Source organism: Protopterus annectens, chromosome 3.part0 (genome assembly GCF_019279795.1).
Source record: "Protopterus annectens isolate FY-2018-M chromosome 3.part0, PAN1.0, whole genome shotgun sequence".
Classification (NCBI taxonomy): Eukaryota; Metazoa; Chordata; order Ceratodontiformes; family Protopteridae; genus Protopterus; species Protopterus annectens.
Genome location: NC_056731.1, coordinates 953062894 through 953076444, shown reverse-complemented (window position 1 = coordinate 953076444; position 13551 = coordinate 953062894).

Sequence of the window (13551 nt, the reverse complement as noted above, 5' to 3'; positions counted from 1 at the left end):
AACTTTGTTTATTAGTAAAGAAAATGTGTTTGTTCTAGAGTAGTGTAAAAGGTGGTATTTATAGGTTAAGAAAATAAAATAGTACATATGTAGTCAATAGTAGCAGAAATTTAGGTAAATCTTGTTGGCTAGATGCCTAGTCTGGTTTAGAACAGGGGCACAGCCAGTGTGTTGATAGGTAAAGTTTCAGTTTGTTTTTAAAAAGTGAGGGAGAGGGGAGAGAGGAAAGATCACTGGGGAGAAGATTCCAAGTTTTTCCAATAGCATTAGAAAAGAGAGATTCTCCAGCCTTGTTATTGGGTTTAGAGGTATGTACAAGGGTTTTGTGAGAGGAACGTAGGGATTTCAGATTTACATATGGTGTGATGAGGGTGGATAGAATAGGAGTAGAGGAAGGTTTATAAAGGATTTTATGGGCAATGGTTAGTTGGTGGAGTTTAATCATGTTTTTTAGTACCAGCCATCTAAGCTGTTTTATATTTATGCAATGGTGGGTTCTGTAGGGGTTACCTGTAGCAAACCTAACAATATTGTTATAGGAAGTTTCCAGTTTGTTAAGGTTCTTTTTTGAAAGGTTAGTAAAAATTGGTGACGCATAGAGGAGAGTAGAGATTAGATGAATGTGTGCTATAGTTGTTCTAGCAGTGGGGTAGAGGAAAAGTCTAATCCTATATAGGGAGCCCAGTTTTTTGTTGACAGTTTTTATTGTATTATTGATATGGGTTTCAAAATTGAGGTTGTTATCTATGATAATGCCCAAAAGTTTGATGGTTGCGTCTGGTGATATAATGGTACCATTAGTAGATTTAATTGAGAAATCCAATGGAAAGGAATTTTGAGTTGGAGTAAAGAAGAGAAGTTTAGTTTTATTAGGGTTCAAAAGAAGGCAATGCTGTGTAAACCATTGTTCAACTATGTTAAATGTGTTCTGGGTAAGAGAGAGAAGTTCAGATTTGGATTTGGCTGAACATAAAAGTGTGGAGTCATCAGCATATTGTATGCAAGTGGCTTGGGGGATGACTAGATGAAGGTCATTGATGAAAATTGAAAAGAGAAGAGGCCCTAGTATGGACCCCTGAGGGACACCTATGGTAACTGGTTGAAGGGTAGAGAGTTTCTTATCCCAGATTACTGCTTGTTGTCTATTATCGAGGTAGGGCTGGAACCATTTTATGGAGAGGAATTTGAGTATGTTTATGAGAATCTGGTGATTGACCATGTCAAAAGCTTTAGACAGGTCAATGAAGAGTGCAGAGGAAAGGTAATTAAGGTTGCGGTTTTTATTTATACAATCTGTAAAGGACAGGAGGGCAGTGGTAGTGCTATGTGAGGGGTCTAAAACCATGTTGACAGCTGGAAAGTAAGTTATTTTTGGTTAAGTGTTCAAGTAGTTGCTTATGGATGCATTTCTCCATGATCTTTGCTAGAGGTGAAAGAATGGCAATAGAACGGTAATTAGAGAGTTCAATGGATTGTCCGCCTTTATGAAGAGGTATGATATGAGATACTTTCCATAGGCTGGGTATTTGACCTTCAGTGAGAGTCCTAGTGATCAGAATAGAAATGGGATAAGCTATAGCTTTGGCTGATAGCCATAGGAAGTCGGCAGGTAGTTGGTCTGCAGAAGGAGAGCAAGGTTTAAGTTTTTGTAATAGGGTCAGAATATATGAAGTTGGGATGGGTTGTAAATGAAAAGGAGGAGGTGGGGTAGAGTTATAGGAAGGGAGATTAAAGATATTGGATGATAGCTGAGAAGCTAGAGTTTGGATAGTATTAGTAAAATAGGTATTAAATATGTTGGCTGTATTGATGGGGTTATTATGGTCAGTATTTTGAGGGTTAGGAGTGGACGATTTACCTGGATGGAGTAATTGGTTAACGCTAGTCCAGAATTTATGAGGGTTGTTTTGATGTGGTTGTTGGAAATTTAGGTAGTAATTTTGTTTATCTGAGAGTATAGCTTTCTTAGTGTCATTTCTTAGTTGTCTGAAGGTTAGGTGGTCGGCTGGGTTTTTAGTCATTCTCCATTTTGCCCAATATTTGTTTTTAAGAATCATTTTGTGTTTAGTTAATTTAGAAAGCCATGGGGCAGACTTGGTTTTAACTTCAATAGATCTGGTTGGTGCATGTTGGTTAAGAATGGCTAGGAAGTTAGAGTTAAAGTAATTGATGGCTTCTTCTAAAGGGAGATGTTTTAAAGGAGACCAATTACAAGTTCTTAGTTCTTTTTCAAAGAGCTCAGTGTTAAAGTTATTTTTGGTTCTGATATTTTTAACAGATGCTGAGTTGGGAGAGGAGGTTTTGTGCCTAATAATATAGGTGAGTGAGTGGTCACTTACATTATCAGGGAGGGTTCCTGAGTCATAGTTATTGGGGTGATTGTTGATAAGAATCCAGTCTAATATACTTTATTTTTGGCTAACTTTATTAGTCCTGGTGAGGTATGTAATGGTTTGAGAGAAGCCATATAGGTTAATAAGGGTTGTAGGGAGGTTGCTACAGTAGCAATTTCAGTCAATGTTCATATCTCCCAGGATTATGATTTCTTGGGGTAAGTGTTGGGATAGCCAACAAAGAATATGTTCCATAGTGGCAATGTTATTGCCAGGAGGAAGATACATACAGATGATATTGTTAGATTTAGCATTGTTAATATGAGGTTTGGTGATGAGAATTTCAGCATTAGTATCTAGTGGTAATTGACAGTTATAGGTGGATAGCTGTAGGCCTGATTTAAATAGAATAGCTACTCCTCCACCCTTCTTAGCTACTCTGTCAAGTCTTAGTATGTTATATCCAGGTGGAAGGATTTAGTTGTCTTTGGTAGTAGGTTTTAGCCAAGTTTCAGTAAGACAGAGGATATCAAATGCATATAGTTCTACTAGGGCTTGTAGTTGGGATACTTTGTTGTTTATGCTACGTATATTGAGATGGGCTAGTTTGAGAGAGTTAGATAATTTATTAGGGGAATTAATAGGGTAGTAATTTTGGTTGGGGAGAGTAGGAGATGTTTTATTTGGACCTGGGTTAGGATGGATATCTCCATCTTTTAAAGAGAGTAGTAGTCCTATATAGCCAGGGTTATTGATTTTGTTATATAAAAATGGATTTTTACTGAAATTGATTATGTTATATTTGATCTGTGTTATTCTGTGATACTTTGCAAGTAGGTAGTTGGGTGAAGATATTATATTAGCATGGCTAAGACGCAGTGGTAGCAATAGAGCATTGGTTTCCTTGTTAGGGTAGTGAAGTTTAGGATACAGGGGATATTCATAGGTGGTGAGTACATATGATAGGGTAAAAGAGAATAGTAGCAGTGGTGTCAGTAAAAGTATGATGTAAGGGGTAGTAGGTGGTTTATACATTGTACAAAAGTTATTGGATGTAAATAGGTAACGTTTGTGAGAAATAGAGTGAGGATAGAGGAGTGAGCAGGTTAAGGTATGATAGAAGGATGTGTATGGAGAAATTGGGTCAGAGAGATATAAAAGTGCAACGTGTGTTGGGATAAGTAGGAAGGGAAGAGGTGTGGTTATCCTTGTCTAGGTTTAATTGGAGAAAGGAAGAGGTGTGGTTAAGGTAGTATAAGAGTAGGACCCCTGGGGGTGGGGAACAAATCCAGAAGTACAAATCCAGAAGCAGTAATCAGGAAACATTCAGCAAGACTGACTCCAAAGGTGAGTTTAAGAAGCCAGGTAAGGGAAAAGGATAGAGCGAAAATAAACCTAGAAAGGGTGGGTAAGGACAGAAGAAGTAGATGGTAAAGTTGGAGGACTAGTTATAAGGAAAGGGACAGCAGGAAACTAATTATTGTGAATGTCTGAGGCTAGGAGACAGATAAGAGAGAAATAGCTGAGGTAAGGTCGCCCCCCTAGTGGGCAGGTCTGATAAATTGCTGGCTAGGTAAGAGAGGGAGTTTGAGTTCTACAAGGAAGGCTGGCGAGACAGGGAGTAAATTACTTTTAGTTTAAAAAAGCGGGTGTGAAGACAGTGACTAAGGTGAAGCAGGGGTGGTAGGGGGGCTGCTGGCTGTCCTAGCTCAGGGCTTTCTCTAACCTATGTAGTAGAGGAACCACAGTAGAAAGACTTTCTGTCAATTAATTAGTTCACAAACATACTCTTCTGGTGTCCTATAGAGAGGGATTGAAGGGTAGCTTATTCAGCAAGGTGAGCCTCCAATAAATGGAAGGTCCTTTAGGTTCCTATACTTTAGTGCAGGATACACAAGATGGGCAGGTAACTTGAGGAGGGAAGAGAGAGAAGGAAATGATGAGAAAAAGCAGATTATCATAAAGCAAGATGAGCTTGCTCGTGCATTACACTATCAACAGAAATATATACATTTCTAGTAAGTTACAGTTCTAAAACAAAAATAAATACCAGAACCTTATGCAGATGGGTTCATCAATTCACAACAATCAATATCAGTAGATAACAATTTATCCTTCCAAAAACCTTATTAACACCAGTATAAGGATATTAGAGCTAAGTTTTATAAACGTAGTATTGTAGCAGTGTAAAAAAAAAATAGTAATTAGACCTTGGGAGATATTTCAGACTGCAGTTTTACACTCTTAGTATTACAGCAGTTAAAACATGGCAATTGAAGATTTGACATACTTAACTACAGTACACTTTGTCATGTTAAACAATTCAGCAAGAGCTAATATAAAGCACTGCATTAGTAAAAATAGCGTATTGAGTATTCACTTAAAATATTAGTCACGCACAAATACAGTACAAGGTTGGTCTCAGGGTAGAAGAGTAAGCAGCAATGTAGTGCACTATTTTGGGATAGACAAAAGCCATATACAGGCTTGAAAGACCCATGTAAAAGCAGAACACGCTGCAAGAAGGGTCCGCTTGAGAGGGAGAGAAGAGAATGACCTTTGTAACTAGCTATATTGATGCATTAAAACACTTTTTAGTGGCCCTATCCAGCTATTCCAGGCATCAGAGGTCCGTGAGAAAGCAGAACCACTCCAAGTAAGGTTCGCTTAATTGGGAAGTAAGAGGACTAAAAGTGAGTAGCTATAAAAGTACTAAGCCAAAGCCGGTTAACAGCTGTACACAAACCTAAAGTCAGTTATCGGCTGCTCAGGAAGTAGTACTATAATGTCTTCAGCCAAAATGTACAAGCAAATACGGCAAAATTGGATAATGATGCACTAAAGACACTCTTAATTGGCACTATCTACCTTTCCCGGCGTCAGAGGTCCGTGAGTAAGAGGACCACTCCTATGTAGGAGTTAAGGGAATTAGAAGATGAGCAACTAAGAAAGTACATCAAACCTAAAGCCGGTTATCAGTTGTACACCAAACCTAAAGCCGGTTCGGCGGCCGCTCAGGCGTAGGCTATGTGTCTTCCGCCAAGAATGCTAGTGAATACAGCAAGGGAAAGTAGATATTAGGCTATTTCACCAGCTTCACGAGGGTGAAGAAGTAAGGTGAGCCAGGTCAGGCAGAACTAGAACAATACGCTACACTACGAAACAGCGTACATGCTACGGGACAGTGTACACAGCCTGAGAATGATTAGTGAGAAAATCACAGTTAATCCAACAATTATAGCTTAGCCAGTTTCTGGAAGGCATTCGCAGGCAGCTTCAGTTGGTTAATCAGAGTCCCAAAAAAGGTGCTAACCAAAGATATTGCACAAGCACGCCACCAAATAATTATAGTAACTTAGAAATGCATTCTAACAGTTAAACTTCCAAAGATACAAGTTCTAAGAGATTATATATCACAAAACAATGCTATCCTTTAACATAAACAGCAGTTATAATATCATTACAAACATACCGCATGGGCTAGATACTGGGAGCGGAGCAGACAGCAGCCAAGGCATATCCTAGGTCTTAAAAGATGGCGCTCCCCTAGGCCCAGGATATTTATGGTATTTCAAGGATAAAGGTGGGGAGGGGAGGGGCAATATATATATGTATATATTTATTTCATTTTTTTATTTTATAGTGTATATATATATATATATATATTTAAATTTTAGGTATCAATGTATGTTGATTTATTTATTTAATACTGTTGGCAGTTAGATTATGTTTTGTATTTAAATGAACAATTCTTAACCAAGTTTTTAAGGGTATATTAGGGCAGGTGATGAATTAATTGATTAAGCATTCAGGTATTTAATCTGAACTTTTTTCAGTTGTAACTTGGATTCTGATGAAGTTGTGATATAAACTTATGAAAGTGCTCAATCCATATTTTGTTGGTCAATAAAGTGGATGTCAGTGGACTTTTCCCTCTTTTTTGCTACTTTTCACAGGGGGTTTGTCTTTTTTGTTGGTTATTGGTTTGATGTGTTCACGCTTCCTCACCTACCCAACTTACCGGACCCAGACATATCTATCTCCCTTCCCCAACATTCTTCTCTTACTGAAATAAAAAAAATGGCCACCTTGTCCCACAAAAAAAAAAAAAAAAATTCCCATACATAGCTCTTCATTTTGCACACATCTTCTTGACACACTTGATTTGGTCTAATTGGCTATATAACATGATTGCATTGTGGTCACCCCTCTTTGTGAAGGTGACAGTCCAAATTCAGTTAATAGTCTGCACATATTTTCAGTTTACACTGTTAAAGAAATGGAATGCTATGGTTCTTTCCTACCTCTCTCCTGCACATTTCTGTATTGCTTTTCCTTTGTTCTTCCCCCTGCTTGCTCTCCACTTCACCACTTTCCTATCTACCCCATTTTAACACCTTTAATCTGGTCAAGAAATAGAATTACACACATAAGTAGCAGAAAAAGCAATAGAGCCCTTCACTTTTTAAGCTCTATGTCTGTGCAGAAGTGTGCATCACTCATCAATTCCAAATGATGGTGAGCGGTGGTAAAGTGCTGTAGTTACCTCCACACAGTGCTGCTTAACCCTGCTGCTCTATGCTCACAGACAGCAACATATGTACTATAAAGAAATCATGTTGTTGCATTATCAATGTTTATTTAAAAGTATTTAGAAGTATTAGATACACCTGGATTCAGACCAACTATCATGGGCTCAAAAAGAAATGTGTCAATGCATTTCCACCTGCTGCCACAGAGTCAGTTAAGCAGCAGGTGTGTTTCATAGACTCATTACTAACTCTCAGACTTTTGCAATGTGGCTTGCATTTGTGCACTGCTTAGCTACATGCAAACATGAATAGTATTGGAAATGTGTATCTCGCATGTGCATACACTTTGTCAACCATCACACAAACCTGCTGCTCACTGCACTATGGAAAAGTAAATATGTATTACTGCTGTTTACTGTTAGTTTCCTATGATATGAAATTACATATGGAAACATAACAAACTGAAGACCCTATATAACAATATTTCACATATTTACAATAAAGCCATATGTTTCCTCCCCCCAGACTCTGCAACCCCAGTGTTTCAGTACTTTTTCCACACCTATATCACCTACACTAATGAAATTAATATCAAATGTATGATATGGAATGCACATCAATTAAGTAACATGCAGAACTAGAACTATTGATCCATAAGCCTAAAAAGCCTTATCTGCAAGGCTATGGAAGGAGTCAGTATGGAACTTATCCACAGGAACATATGTGACCTTTAACACACTTGACCTGACCCATTTTGGTTTCATCAAGGGTAGCTCTTGCTTATTAACACAAGTGGACATCTTTGATACTGACGCCAAATACCTGGATGAGGGATAACAAGACATACCACCTATGATTAGTTATCCAAGGCCTTTGAAACTATCCCCCATTCATGATAATAATAGAGAAAATCTCCCATCTGGGAATTAATCCATGCATTACTAGATGGATAGCCAACTGCCTCACTGACAGAACAACAGAACACAACTGCACCTCCACCACTAGACCACTTACCAATGGAATACCATAAGGATCTGGTCTGGGCCCTCAATTGTTTGGAAACTATTTCTCTGTAGCCCAGGCAAAGGTAGATGGCCTGTGGTTTACCATGTTTGCAGATGTCTGTCAAATGGGTGCAGTCATATAGAGTCCCCTGATGATGGTAACATATTACAGAAGGGGCATTCTCAGACATATGATTGGTGCCAAACTCATGGACTGAACCATAAAGCAAACAGTGCCACATTGTCCCCTTTGGCAATGAAGTACCCCTACTAATTATGATATACATAGCACCCCTCTAAGGTCAAACAAAGTGCTGCAGGGCTTTGGAACACATATTTATAGCAATCTACACTTCAATCATCATGTGTCCATAGTGTTGAGATGGATATTCTACATTGTGCACCTCATAAATAACACCATCACATCCAAGACCAGGGAAGTCATAGCTTTGCTGTACTCTATCTTTATCAAACCACTAACTGATTACAATGTTCCCTTCTGTCTGTACCTCACCAGACACCTGCAGCAACTGGAGAAAACACAGAGGTCTGTGACCAGGAGAACCCAAGGCCTCCAAAACATGACATATACAGAAAGACTGAAAAATCTGTCACTGTACTCAATATCAGGCAGGCTGCTGAGAGGTGACCTATGCCTGGCCTACAGAGCAGTCTCAGACCCTGCCCTGCTTGAAATGCTGGACATCTGCAAATCTAATGGGACAAGGATAAAGTGCTCCAGGGATCTCAGCCTAGTCTGTGACATAAACAGAACATGCTAGGATGACAGATATATCTCCCAGTGATTGACCACTCTTCTGTAATAGGCTCCCACTGCAGGTGAAGCACTGGTCCTCAATGACCCTATTCAAGTGCAGCCTTGACAACTGGATGGATGATTGTAAATTCATCCCTGGGGTGACACCTATGTTCCACATGGACAGGGCCAGTCAGTGCTGATCACACAGTTGCTCTGCTAACAATGACCATCTAACTATGCTTAATAAGGGTTCTTGTATTTTGCCACAGCTAGGCTTGTATACATCCTGGGGTCATTAAGCTACTAACCTCATATGAACCTATGAAACTATGAACCTATGCAGACATCCCAACATGGTCTACTGATGTCATCCAATATAAGTTGACCTACAATCTTGTAAAGGGCAGACTTGTGCTGTGGTACTTATGTAAAGTACTGAGTTCTGTAGTCTGTGTGCTTAGGTGGACGTTCTGTTCTCACTGAAGTCAAGTGTGTGTGTTTGTGTGTGTGTGTGTGTGTGTGTGTGTGTGTGTGTGTGTGTGTGTGTGTGTGTGTGTGTGTGTGTGTGTGTGTGTGTGCTTGTGCTCTTGCTTGACATTACAGGGAGACTTTTACACCAGCATGTTGGACACTGTTATTGCCATGTTCTCCTCAACAGACACTGCTGTTGTCATCAGATATAAAATGTTGTCTGAAGAACTCCATATCAGACTTGAGCTGTGGCTCTTCCCTTAAATACAGAGGTCTGTAGTCTGTGTATTTAGAAAAAGAGGGGTTCTGTTCTCCCTGCAGTCAAGTGTGTGTGTGTGTGTGTGTGTGTGTGTGTGTGTGTGTGTGTGTGTGTGCAGTCAAGTGTGTGTGTGTGTGTGTGTGTGTGTGTGTGTTTGTGTGTGTGTGTATGTGTGCATGTGTGTGTGTGCTCGTGTGCGCGTCTGTGTGTGTTTGCTCTTGCCTGACATTACAGAGAGCCTTTTACACCAGCATGTGGGACGCTCTTATTGACATATTCTCCTCAACAGACAGTGCTGATATAATCAGCTATTTATTTTAGATTGTGTGGCTTTGTCACCAATCATATGTGTGTGTTAGCTTCTCCTGTTGTATGTTATCATCATTGGTGGACTCAATGATTGCACCCTGTATGCAAGAATCAAACAACGCGGCAAGGCAAAGGCCATATACTTTAGCCTGAACTGTTGAGAAATAGATTCCAAACAGTAAAGGGCCATGCACAGATCTCTGGGGTTTGCCAGTGGTGACAGCTCTACTGGTATAGGTTGATACACTAACTTTCATAGAATGTGTTCTGTCGTTGAGCCAATTGGTTACCCATCTAGTGACGTAACAGTTAATCCCTAGCTGGGAGAGTTTCTCAATGATACCTGCTTGGGAGATTGTGTCAAAACTCTAGGCCAGATCATGATAGGCAGTATGCACTGACTTACATTCATCCAGGCCTCTCATACAGAATCAACAGGCTATGACAACATCACAGATCACCTATGGTGTGACTTAGCAAGTACACCTTCCTGATACAGTTGAATGCACACTTCAACACACTCTCCACACAGGCTATGTTCCCGAAGAAGGGTGTACATCAACATGCATCCATCTGAGTTGGGGGCAGCACCTGATACATGCATGTATAGACACACCCTAACTCTCTTCAACTGTGAGGTAGACCAACATGTCATCATGGACCTTTTCAAGATGAACAATAGTAATGTGCCGGCTGTGTGCAACAGAGCTGTGTGAGTTGGTAATGCTACATCATGTCTGTTACATCTGATAGATGTCCTCAAAGAAGTCATCAAGGGCATGCATGAGGGCAACACTATCATGTTGTGTAACTTGATAAGGCCAAGGGATTTAACACATATCCACACTGAGCTATTCAACCAACACTGTCAGATGTGGCCATAAACAGCTATATCACCAAGCGGGTAGACCAGTGTACCACATACGTGGTATCTCACTATATTGAAATGTGTGAAGTGACCTATATCTCAGGTCCAGTGATCAGGTCCATACATCAAGGCTATCTGCTAGGCCCTTTTCTGTCTATCAGTTAATTGAAGGACATCACAGATGATATACACATCCTGTGTCCAAACAGCTGCCTTAAGGACTACATATTTTGGGCAATCATTGACACCAACTGTGATATTAGTATAATACAGACAGTATCAACACATATCAAATATTCACGAAACACGGAGCCCAGACTCACAATGTTCAACCAGATACTCAACCAGCTCCTCAAATCACATACTGTTTAAGCGTTTAATTGTAAAATCAACTTTTCGTCAAGGAAACACCTCAACTTCATCAGAACAATCATACATTGTAATTCAACCCATTTAAATACAATAAATCCAAGTCACATGTTTAAATGCATCAAATCAATTAACATTTAAAATTATATTATCAATCAGTGCATAGTTTATATTACAAACTTCTCTTGTTAAAAATATATGTGTGTATATATTAAGAAAAAATCTTTTCTTTCTTTTCTTTTGTGGAGAAAATGTATTATAAAAAGGTATATTATAAAAAGTGTATTATAAAAAACTGTTAAATATTAAATATTTAAATTTAAATACTAATTAATATTTTTAAACAATGTTGTTACAAAATGTTGTCCAAAAATATTATCAAAAAATTGTCCAAAAATATTACCAAACTCACAACTATATAAAACACTTGAATATACTATAATCCATATGGATTCTAAAACTCCCACATATGACTCACTTTTAATGAAATAAAATCAAATATTATGAAATCTAATAAAATGAAATATAATAAAATGAAATATAATAAAATGAAATATTGCAAATATACTATCTACCTAATACCCATAAAGACACACCTCATTGATTCTTTGGTAACCTACTTTATCTCATTAAATTCTTTAAACGCAGGATACACATAATTGAACATGTTTCGTTCAAACCTGGATATTGGCAAGCATTTAACCTTAGTTGCCAAAGTAATTCACTATTTTCTAATTTTAATGATTCAGGTCCTCCCCTCCCATCACTCCTTAGCTGGTGGATGACCCCAAATTTAAATGTATGCCCTGGATGCTCATTCACATGCCTAGCCAATACGTTTTCCAATTTACTGTTATTTATACAGTAAATGTGTTCATAAATTCTTTTGCCCAGCTTTCTATCTGTCTTACCTATATAGAAAGCTGGGCAAAGTGTACACTTAGCCAGGTAGACAACTTGTTTACTTGTACAATCAAATCTTCCTGGTATTTTAAATTTCCTATTCCCTATAGTACAATAAGTGCTTGTGTCTATATATTTACATATACGGCGCATCCCACACTTGAACATCCCGTCTCTGTTACTAGATGTCTTAAATTTAGTTTCTAAAATAGATTTCAAATTATTTCCTCTCCTAAAAACAACTTTAGGCAGTAGAGGAAATAAACCCCTGAAATGGCCATCCTTCATAAATATGTCCCAGTTCTTTTTAATGATACTTGATACTTCAAGTGAATCGATATTAAAGGTAGAAATAAAACTATATGGACTGAAGAATTGTTTCTCTACTCTAACCCAGGAATTGTCTTGTGCTAATCCACACAGAATTGAGTCGTATATACCTATGACTCTTTTATGTTGGACTTCACTCATCAATTCATGTATTAAACCAAATGGATAACCTCTCTGGGAAAAGAACGACAGTAATAATTCACATTCATCTTCAAAGTCCTTATCATTAGAAACCATTCAGGCAGCTCTGACCAATTGTCCCTTTACCACAGATCTTTTTTGAGATAAAGGATGACAACTGGTATAATGTAAAAACATGTTTGAATATGTATCCTTCCGATGGATCTTAGACACATACATTTTTCTCTGATTGTCCTTACTGAGTTCCACATCTAAGTATACTATTTTGTTGTTACTGTAAGTTGATGTGAAACTCAGAAAATGAATACTACCATTAAGACACTCAAGCATTCGTTGCATCTCATCAACCTTACCATCAAAAAGAATAAAAATGTCATCAAGAAAGCGAGGGTAAAACTGAATTTTATCTTTGTATAAAGAGTTGTTGAACACAAACTCTTTCTCCCAATAGGCCATAACCAAGTTTGCAATGCTAGCCCCACATGGAGAACCCATAGCCACCCCTACTTTCTGTTGGTAAATTGTTGAGTTGAATAACACAAAGTTGTATGATAAAACTGTGTCAATATAATTGGGTTGAATTACAATGTATGATTGTTCTGATGAAGTTGAGGTGTTTCTTTGACAAAAAGTGGATTTTACAATTAAACGCTTAAACAGTACGTGATTTGAGGAGCTGGTTGAGTATCAGGTCGAACATTGTGAGTCTGGGATCCGTGTTTCGTGGATTTTGGCAGTACTTTTTTACTTTTGTTGGTTTTTAGATATCAAATATTGCTGCCACAGTCATGACAACACCTGCAGTAACAAGAAAACATGGGGAATTTGTTATGTCAGAAAACAAGCACACAACTCAAGTATAATGTTGACATCATGTCATGACATCAATGTTGGGCGGCACAGTGGTGCAGTGGTTAACATTGTCGCCTCACAGCAAGAGGTTCTCCAGTTCGATTCTCAGCTGGGGTGCCTTCTGTGTGGAGTTTGCATGTTCTCCCTGTGTTTGCGTGGTTTTCCTCCGGGTACTCCGGTTTCCTCCCACATTCCAAAGACATGCATCTGGAGCATTTCTCCCTGGGCCTCCGCTGAAAACAGGCTCTGTGGAACCTAGTCGGACATTCCCGGTCAACAAATGTTAAATAAAAATAATAAAAATAAACATCACACCCTATTATCACACCAATAATGATGTGACCTGTGTCCTGGGGTAGATGGTAAGTGGAAAATCCACCAGCATGTAGTCACAATGCTGACTACTCCCTTGTATGCAAC